At 37.8% G+C, this 9,764-nt stretch overlaps 1 protein-coding gene across 1 annotated transcript in view; it reads left to right on the top strand.

The window, feature by feature from the left end:
• Positions 1-9,764, top strand: part of ccdc186 (coiled-coil domain-containing protein 186) — a 78,933-nt gene continuing 69,169 nt past the window's right edge. Inside the window, 2 exon segments of the mRNA XM_055646899.1 lie at positions 1-373; positions 1,600-1,678. The gene's annotated coding sequence lies outside the window, so the exon portion shown is untranslated.

Genomic DNA, 9,764 nt, shown 5'->3' with positions numbered 1-9,764 from the left:
AGGTGGGTTGCCATTGCTGGTCATGTTGGCAGGGCGGATGACGATGTGATTGGTGGGGCGGCCAGGGAGGAGACTGTCAGGGACGGTGCAAACGCCATATTTGTTGTCGTGTCAGAGTCTGGAGCTGCGGCAGTGACGGAGCGACGGTCTGGAGGGCCGGGGTTGCCGCATTGATTGGCACAGGCGCTTCAGGTTGAAACTACAGCTTTTTGATTTTGTCAGCATAACGAGCGATTTCGGGCGCGATTAGGCGCTAGCACCGCTGATATTTAAACAGAAGTTTCGGCGAACTGATCTAGGACTGGGAGATGGTGCAACCCTGAGGAGGAGCGGGACTGGGACTGGGACCGAGGACGGGGCCGAGCTGGATGAGGTGAGTGGTTGAGTGTTGGTATTTTCTTTCCTCTGATCATCTTCCAATCCCCACCCCTGCACCATCCCGTCTCTACCCAACCCACTTTCCTCTCCCAACTGAACAGGATGCAGGCCATGGATTGCACCCCGTTCCTACCACTCTCCTGGCTTTATCATTGACCAGTTGATCGCTCCTGTTGTGTATGCTATATGTGATTTTAATCTTTATTTACGCGCCGTTCTTTTTTTTTAATGACATGATCTATTGGAATCCCAACTATAGTGATGCAGATGTTATGAATGTGATCCTTGACAATATTAATTTCATCACATCAAAACCTATTGTTATTCCAATCTAGTTTCACATTATGTTAATCGGGCAGAAAGCTACAGTAGACTTTATAACAAAACGATTTTACACATGATGGTGCATCGTAGATACCAATCAAATTAGGGTTATCTTTAGAAAAAGAGAGTTGGGAGTACAGTTCTGAATGGCAAAAAACATAAACGACATACTGTGTTCTATGTTCTAATCGAATCCACCGTAATGGTGGTTTCGCGTCAAGCTGCAAAGCGTTTTAACTGCAATAAACAGTGTTTGATTATAAGGGCATAAATCTTATTCATATTCAGTTTTCCCATCGCAATATTTCAAAGTTCAGCAAACCTAGATGTTTTATTTAACTGTAATATATCTAACCATATTCAAAAAGATTTGTCTCTTTGTTTTAACCGAGCATTTGTTCGCTATTAGATAATGTGATGGAATGGAACTTGAAACTTAAATGAGGACAGGTACAACGACATACAAAAGAGTTGGAATGTTAACTCTGTTTCTCCTGCAGCTGCTGCCTGGCCTTTTATCATAATTTTCTGTTTTTATATCATCATCTCATCATTTCTATTTTCAATGGAAGGGCTAAATAAGTTTATCTACACCAGCCTTTACCATGGAAGAGTGTGATAATTTAGTTGATCCCACTGATAAAATACAGAAAATGAATGTAGTTAGGAATTGAGCTTAAAATTGGAAATTTTAATAAAATCTAGGGAACAGTGGTGTTACTTGAATAAAAGTAGAACAGTGGATGGGAAATATGTCATTAAGTTATGAATCTCTACAATGAAAATGAACTGAGGAAATCAAATATTGGAATGTAGCAAAATATTGGTATGGAGTTCAAATAGTATGATTTTACTGCTGCATTTTGAATTATTGAGATACTTGTGTTTGGAATACAGGTGACCCCTGCGTTATGTCGATTTGGATTCTGGAAATTCGCCCTTACAGAATTCACAAATCGCTGCCTAAAAATTTGAGGTAAGAAATTTAGCAATTTATGTGAAAAAAGAAAGAAATGAACACAACATTTATTCTTTTGCAACTGGCATTTCTTCATGTGCAGATGACCTGAGGTTGCGTTACTGTAAAGTGTGATACAGTCCATCTTCTCTGACAAAACCCCATTCTTCAGTCTGAAGAAGGGTCCCAACCTGAAATGTCTTCTGTCCATTTGGCTACGCAAATGCTGCCTGACCCACTGAGTTTCTCCAGCACTGTGTTTTATGCTCAAGATTCCGGTATCTGCAGTCTCTTGCAGCAATGTAGTTGACTTGTAATTGTTTTCTCAATACCCTGCTACTTTAAGGGTTGTATTAGAATAATATATCTTGGCTTTACATATGAAGTAGGTTAGTCTATTAGATAGATAAATTAATTAAAAGTTGATTGCAATTGTTTCTTGATTTTATTCAGAATTATTTTTTTGAGACACAGAATGTATGGAGTTTAAGACCTATATGACAAATGCAACATCTTGTGAAGTAGATTACATTTTTGATATACAAATTCTAAAGCTTTTTTGCAATAGATGCTTCCTTGCCTTTAGGTTTGACATAATTAGCCAATAACTTGATTCTTGATCATATCTTTGTCTAATAGAACAGCATAAGATAAACTATATGTAACTTCTTCTATGATCTTGTATTTCAACACATTAATAATGCTCTGGTGTCTTTCGTTCATTAATGATGCTTGCTTGTGTATTACGAGTATCACAAAAAATCTGTGATATCAGTACACTGGGAAAATGTGAGGATAAATTCTCATTTGTTTCATTGACTACTACATCAGTTATCTAATCCACTACTTGCAGGGAAATCTGGTAGAAGTTTGAAAGCCGCTGTTCAAGACCAAATGGAATTTCCGTGATGATACAAATTGTTGAAGTGATCTGGCACTGAAGATTTGAAACTTTTTCACACAATATTTTCTTCAAAGACCTCAAAGTGTTTGGATTACTATAATATGTTTTCCTACTTTCCACTGTCTACATTCCCCAATAAGTCTGTACATTACAATTGCATTTTTAATTGTAACACATTTTCATGATAGTACTATAAATAGAGGGAAAAAACTAGCACTAGGCTGCTGGATGTCTTGCCAAACTGATCAAAACATGGTGGTTAAGGGTATCTCCGGAGAAAACAGTGCAAAGTGCTGAATGCACTGGCTACACTGTCAATAATTTTTGTTGAAGTAGACGAGCAAATTTTGATTTATGTCTGCTTTGTTAAACCTTATTTTAATGTGTTTTTTAAGGTTGAAGGTAAGGCAAAAGAACACGAGATCAGGATGTCCTAAGCACTTTGCAGCCACTATAGTAAACCATTTGATAAAACAACCTGTTCCCAAAGCAGAATTAAAAAGAAATAACCATTTGACCTGTTTTGGTCATGTTGATTAAGGGATATTTATTTTAAGTTTTTGTAAATCAATGATAAGTTTTGATGTGCTATTGTTAACTAATGAGATAACATGTTAACCAACAGAAAAATATGTAACAAAAATGGTGGCTAAATGTTTTTTTACATGTTTTTAAAATGAATAATAAATATTGTTCAGGGCATTGTAGCTGCTGGAATCTGGAGCAAAACACCAACTGCTGGAGGAATTTAGCGGTTGGAGCAACATCTGTGAGAGTGGAGCAATTGTTGACATTTGGTGTTGAGACCCAATATCAGGACTGAGAGTGGGGAGGGAAGATATAGGTGTAAAGTGGAAGGGGTGAGGGCAGGGATCAGTTGATGGGGATGGGTGAAAGTGCCAGGGGTCAGGAAGGGCTGGGTGTGGCGAGTCCAAGTGCAGACTAAGCAACTGGTTTACAGAGCATTTAAGAAGGATGCTGGAAAATCGAAGGTACACAAAAATGCTGGAGAAACTCAGCGGGTGCAGCAGCATCTATGGAGCGAAGGAAATAGACAATGTTTCGGGCCAAACCCCTTCTTCAGACTGATGGTGGGGGTGGATGGGAGGGCGGGGAGATGAAACGAAGAAGGAGCCCGAGGGCTGAGGGAGAGCTGGGAAGTGGAGGAGACAGCAAGGGCTAACAGAATTGTGAGAATTCAATGTTCATGCCACAAGGATGCAGACTCCCCAAGCAGAATATGAGGTGCTGTTCCTCCAATTTCCGGTGGTGCTCACTCTGGCCATGGAGGAGGCCCAGGAAAGAGAGGTCGGATACGGAATGGGAGGGGGAGTTGAAGTGCTGAGCCACCGGGAGGTCAGGTTGGTTAATGCGGACTGAACGGAGGTGTTCGGCGAAACGATCGCCAAGCCCTACACTCTGTCTTCATTGGTCATCCCAAGCTCCTGGCTGCATGTCATTTCCATCCTTCTCCACTGCCAGGATAAGGCCGAAGTCTACACTCCAATGGCATGAACATTGAATTTCTAATTTTGGGCTATTCGTACCCCTCCTGTGTTCCTCTATCTCTGTCTCTTTATCTCTCTCTTCAGCTGGTTCACCTCTGATCCTCCCATTATATTCCCTTGCCCATCGTCCATTTTCATCCCACTTCCCCTTCCCGGTTCCATTCACCTACCCACATGTTTCAGCCAGCGGATCTCTTCCCCAATCTGGTTCCTTCTGCCCATCATCTCTCCCTTACTGGTTCCCACCGCTTTGTACTGGCTATTTTCCCTCTCAATCCTGATACAGGGTGTTAACCTAAAACATCAGCAATTCCTCTTTCCCTCCTCCCATGATGCATTTTTTTTTTAAAAAGGCTAGTTTGTTTTCAAATAATAAGTGTGTTGAATTTGCAACAAAGTCTGAGGATTTTTGAAACTTTGCATAAGGTTGCTGTTCTGTCATTAGAAAATCCATTATACCTGGCTTCAGGGGCGTGAGTTTAGAACAGTCTTGCTGAGCTTCCCTCTCTGAAAAACCTTAACTTTGGGTCTTGGAAACACTGAATCGGTTAGTTTTAGTCACGAAGCTAGTCACAATGTATTTGTTCGATGAATTATAAAAGTAAACAATATTGTATGACAATGCCTCCATCAAGGCTTGATGTTGTGCACAGAATGTGCTTGAGATAATCGTGTTATTTTAAATGTTTTTCTCATCCAAGAATAAGTGTTTTTTAAAATACTAAATTTATTATGTGGTGGTCATGTGATTCAACGGAAAGAGCCTGGTAGTCTTTAAATTATGTCATTTTGCTTCATCACCATTTCACAGTGATAAAAAAATCTGACATAAGAAATTAGGATAAATTTAATTTTAATGAAATTGGATAGACGTAGATAGAACGTTTTGTCTATACTTATTCAAGTATACACATGTAGTGCGTGTCTCTGTTACTTTATTTACTCAATCATTATAGTTTTACTAACAGGAATATTTGCCCTTTCTCATGACTGAAAATTGAATATTGCAGCAGTACTATGATGCAGTTTTTTTTTTTTAAAGGACGTGTTTTGTTTTCAAATAATAAGTGTGAGGAAGCATTTCCCTTTCACATGCAATTACTGGCAGAACCTAACAGTAAGTAATAATTGCCAACGATCTGATGGATTTACACTCAATCAAACAATATTGTTTTAGCACTGCTGTAAACATAATATTCCATTTTGTATTCTCCAGTCTGATTTTTTTTTCTCAACATAAAATTTTGCTTCATAATTAATTTGTGATACTGTTTGCAAAGTATGAAATGATCCATGATCCTTAAAGTTTCTGAATCCCACAGTTCAAGCAACAATTGTAGTCTAGAAATAGGGTTGATGAACTGTAAAAGCTTTCTGGGTCCCATTGTTTCCAGCCAATTCTTAATTTGTAACAGTTGCAATGATTTGCAACCCATGATTTATTTTACTGACCCAAATGTAAATTTAATTTTGTTTGTATTAATTTGTGAACGTATTTATGGCTCAGAAGCAGCCAATTTATTTCCAGGCTCCAATTTTAAAACATAAATCAGATGATTTTGAAAATGATTTAGTTCTTACATCAATTGCCTTTTTTTGTAACAGTTTTGCTATTAGTATGTCTCGAAAGTTGAGCATTTGTTTAATTTCTGAAGTCTGGTTTGAATCATCATTAGAAATGACTGATACCACTGAGTAAATATTCTGTTTACTTTTTTAAATTATACTGGCTATTCAAAATAAGTATAGAAAATCATCCTTAAAAGTCACCAAGAATCATTTTATAGACAGTTTAATCCTCTTTGGGATAATGTCAAGAGCAAAACAAATTTGCTATTTAGTCCTATATGGAGCTGACTGGGAAAGTCATCTGCAGTGGAAACTAAAAAATGAACAAAGTTAACTTCAGAAGGGCACAAACTATGATTTAAAGTATAATTTCAAGGTAACAAATCACACATTGTTTCTAATTTATAGAGTTTTCAATCCTCACAAAATATTCACTCTGTAAAATTACTCTGTTCTAATCCTTCCTTGAAAGTGTGTTCTCGGAAGATAGGCAAATATTGACCCCTCAAGGCACAGTCAAATAGTTGGGAGTAAAAACACAAATTAAACGGGAATCAAGAATTTCCTCATTTATCCATTCACTTTTTTAAAACTAGGTTTCAGAAATAAAATGCTCAACCATATAAATACACTTAAAATATTTCTAACTATTTTCAAACCTATATTTTAGATGTAGGAAGATTTATTTATTGATAAACATGATGACATAATTTACAGAGAATTTAACTACTTTTCATATTCAACGCAATACAATACAATAGAACTTTATTCATCCCGGGAGGGAAATTGGTCTGCCAATAGTCATAAAACACAAGATACATGAAACATGAATTTAAAGTGACGAGTGGAAAGTCCAGGATTGGGGACGTGCAAAGATTGTGGAGAAAGGGGGGGTGGGGAAGGGGAATCAGTCTACCCCACAACAAGGGAGGAGTTGTACAGTTTGATATCCACAAGGAAAAAGGATCTCCTGTGGAATTCTGTGATGCATCTTGGTGCTCCTCAGGTTGACCAGTGTGTCATGGTGGGGGTGTATTGTCCAAGATGCTCCGACACTTCCATACATCTTACTATAAACATAGAAAATGCTAGAAAAATACTTGGCGGGTCAGGCAGCAATCTGATTATACCATTTTTGATTTTGATTTCGGATTTCCTGCATCTGCAGTTTTCATTCTTTAATTATTGTTAATATTAGGTTAAGAGATTATTTTGAGCTATTTCATAATCTTGAGAATCGTGTTTCATTGCATCTGGTAGGCTGGCAACAAATAGAATTATTTGGCAAAACAGAAAATACGTGGTTATTAGTCAATATTATATTTTTCTCAACTTTCATTCTTTATGGATACGTTTTGGCATTATGCTATTGTAGAAGTAGAGGGATGGGGTATAACTGGTGAATATCATGCGGAAGAAGAGATGTCCATGAGGTTGACTATAATGTAAAGTGGCTATTGAGATTTTTGAAGGAGTAAATTACATTTTGGGGGAGTGTACAGATTGCCAGGATGATGCAGGGTGATTTGTTATTGATAAGAATTGACAGTGATTGAGTCTGGGGCTGCAGAATGAGTCAGTTTTTTTTATGTTCTTTTATAGAATGTGGGCGTCTTTGGTAAGACTTGTCTTTGCTATGCTTAAACTAGGAATGTTGACAGAAAACAAAAATTTGGAGGTCAGCTAAGATTCAACCATATGGTGATAGATCTTGGGTTTTAGTTAATCCAGGTTGAATAAGAATAGCAGACATCCCTAAAATGATATGAGTGAACCAGATCTAGTAGTTTTATAGTCATCATTACTGAGCTAACTTATTTCTTAATTACAGTTCGCTTTATATTACTGAAGTATAAATTCCACCAAGGTGATCGAGATTTTGAATTCAGTATTCAGATAATTAGCATAGCTGTTGATATTATTCGTCAGCAGTTTCACCAAATTGATATCCAGCCATTTCGTTGTTGAGAATTGTGAATTAGTCAAAGTGGAGCAGAAAACATTAACATCTGTTTATTTGATATTTTTTCTATTTAAAGATTGCTTTAATGACTTTTGCAGTGTTTTTTGTTTAAACCTGTGACTGATATGGCTAACATCTGTCACCAGTCATTCCAGCGATATCCCCATATAATGAAGGATTCATGATGTAGAACAGATATCTCAAAATATATATATTTTTAAGTTATTGTGCTACCAAGTTCCTGGAAAGGACTTTGCACACTAGTGAAGGAATGGGGCTGATATGCTCAATTAATCTAATTGAGTAACACAGCACAAAAACAGATATTTTGGCCCATGTCAATGCCAACCATCGAGAACCCACCAATGCTATTGTGATTTTCTTATCTCAGTTGCAAGGAATTGATGGTTCCAAATTGTATAACTGTTTTTGTACCTTACAAAGAAACTGTTAGCTAACAATATAATCATGTCATCTGTAAAAATTATTAGTTTGTACTATGATTTCAACTGCTGAAGAGGATAATTACTTGCATTACACATTGGTATTTGTGAATAGATTTGATTGACTTGCATCTCTGTTGTCCCTTACTCAAATTTGTTTATACATAATTTCTGTAGGTCTTTTGAATTCCTTCTTGTTCTTAATAACTGAATAGATAGAACAGCTAACATGGCAATTGGTTTCTTGAAAAAAATTAAATGAAGGAATATTGGGTGACAATTGCTTTGAAAGAAAAGTAAAGTCACCAGTCAATACTTTGTGCATTCCATGTGCCCTGACACCTGTAAACAAAGCATTCTATGTAAGTTTTTTGCAAGTGGCTTTTATGCATGTGTACTGTGGCACACAAAAGCTCTTGTTAAGTAACAGGTGTGGTTCTCAGTGGTTTGGGAGATTTTTGATTTACATCGTATAACAGATTGTATTTTTCACAAAGCTTTCAACAAAATATTTGACGAACTATTTTAAAAACCAGATAAAATAAATCAATTCTAAATATTATATATTTCATTGAGTTTTAAGCACCAATGTCCCATTGTGTAGCAGAGAATGTTATAATTAAAATTATTTCTCAATCACTTCCAGTCTTGTTTCACACCTCCATTAGTGATTTTGTCTACTTCAAAATATTTTTAGAATTGCAGTATGAAATGTTAAGCTACACCTTGTGGCTAATTTTTTAAGGTCAAACATTTAGGGCTTGTTTTCTAAAAAAGCTTGCATTTCAGCATTTAGTGTTATGCTGCAAACAGTCCCATTCCAGAACTTGTATTGATCCGCAGTGCGAATCCTAACGCCTGGAAAGCAATAAAGCATTTAACACTCAAGATAAAATTTGTATATATATATTAAAAATTCAGGCTCAGATTATAGAATTCGGTATGTGTAAGTAGGAACTGCAGATGCTGGAATGGTAGATAAAAATGCTGGTGAAACTCAGCGGGTGAGGCAGCATCTATGGAGTGAAGGAATAGGTGACGTTTCGTGTCCAGACCCTTCTTCAGACTGATGTGGGAGTGGTGGGGGCGGGAAGATGAAAGGAAGAGGCGGAGACAGTGGGCTGTGGAGAGCTGGGAAATAGGGAGAAAGCAAGGATTACCTGAAATTGGAGAAGTCAATGTTCATACCGCTGGGCTGTAAACTACCCAAGCAAAATATGAGGTGCTGCTCCTCCAATTTATGGTGGGACTCACTCTGGCCATGGAGGAGGCCAAGGACAGAAAGGTCGGATTCGGAATGGGAGGGGGAGTTGAAGTGCTGAGTCACCGGGAGATCAGGTTGGTTATTGCGAACTGAGCGAAGGTGTTGGGTGAAGCGATCGCCAAGCCTGCGCTTGGTCTAACCGATGTAGAGCAGCTGCCACCTAGAGCAGCAAATGCGATAGATGAGGTTGGAGGAGTTGCATGTGTAACACTTGTCGCTTTACCCCTTGACTCTTTCCAAGGACCTAAGCAGTTTTTCCAGGTGCAACAGAGGTTCACCTGCACCTCCTCCATACTCATCTATTGCTTCCGCTGGGTGGCATTTGTATGTCTCCCTGTGAACACAGGAAGAGCCCCCTGCTTGATTGAAATCCTTGTAAATCAACTGAGTGAATCGTTAGAGATGTAATAGGTCTTCGGTCTTAATTACTTAGAATCTGGACTGCACATTACA

Source organism: Leucoraja erinacea, chromosome 15 (genome assembly GCF_028641065.1).
Source record: "Leucoraja erinacea ecotype New England chromosome 15, Leri_hhj_1, whole genome shotgun sequence".
Lineage (NCBI taxonomy): Eukaryota > Metazoa > Chordata > Chondrichthyes > Rajiformes > Rajidae > Leucoraja > Leucoraja erinaceus.
This window is presented reverse-complemented; position numbering and strand designations above follow the sequence as displayed.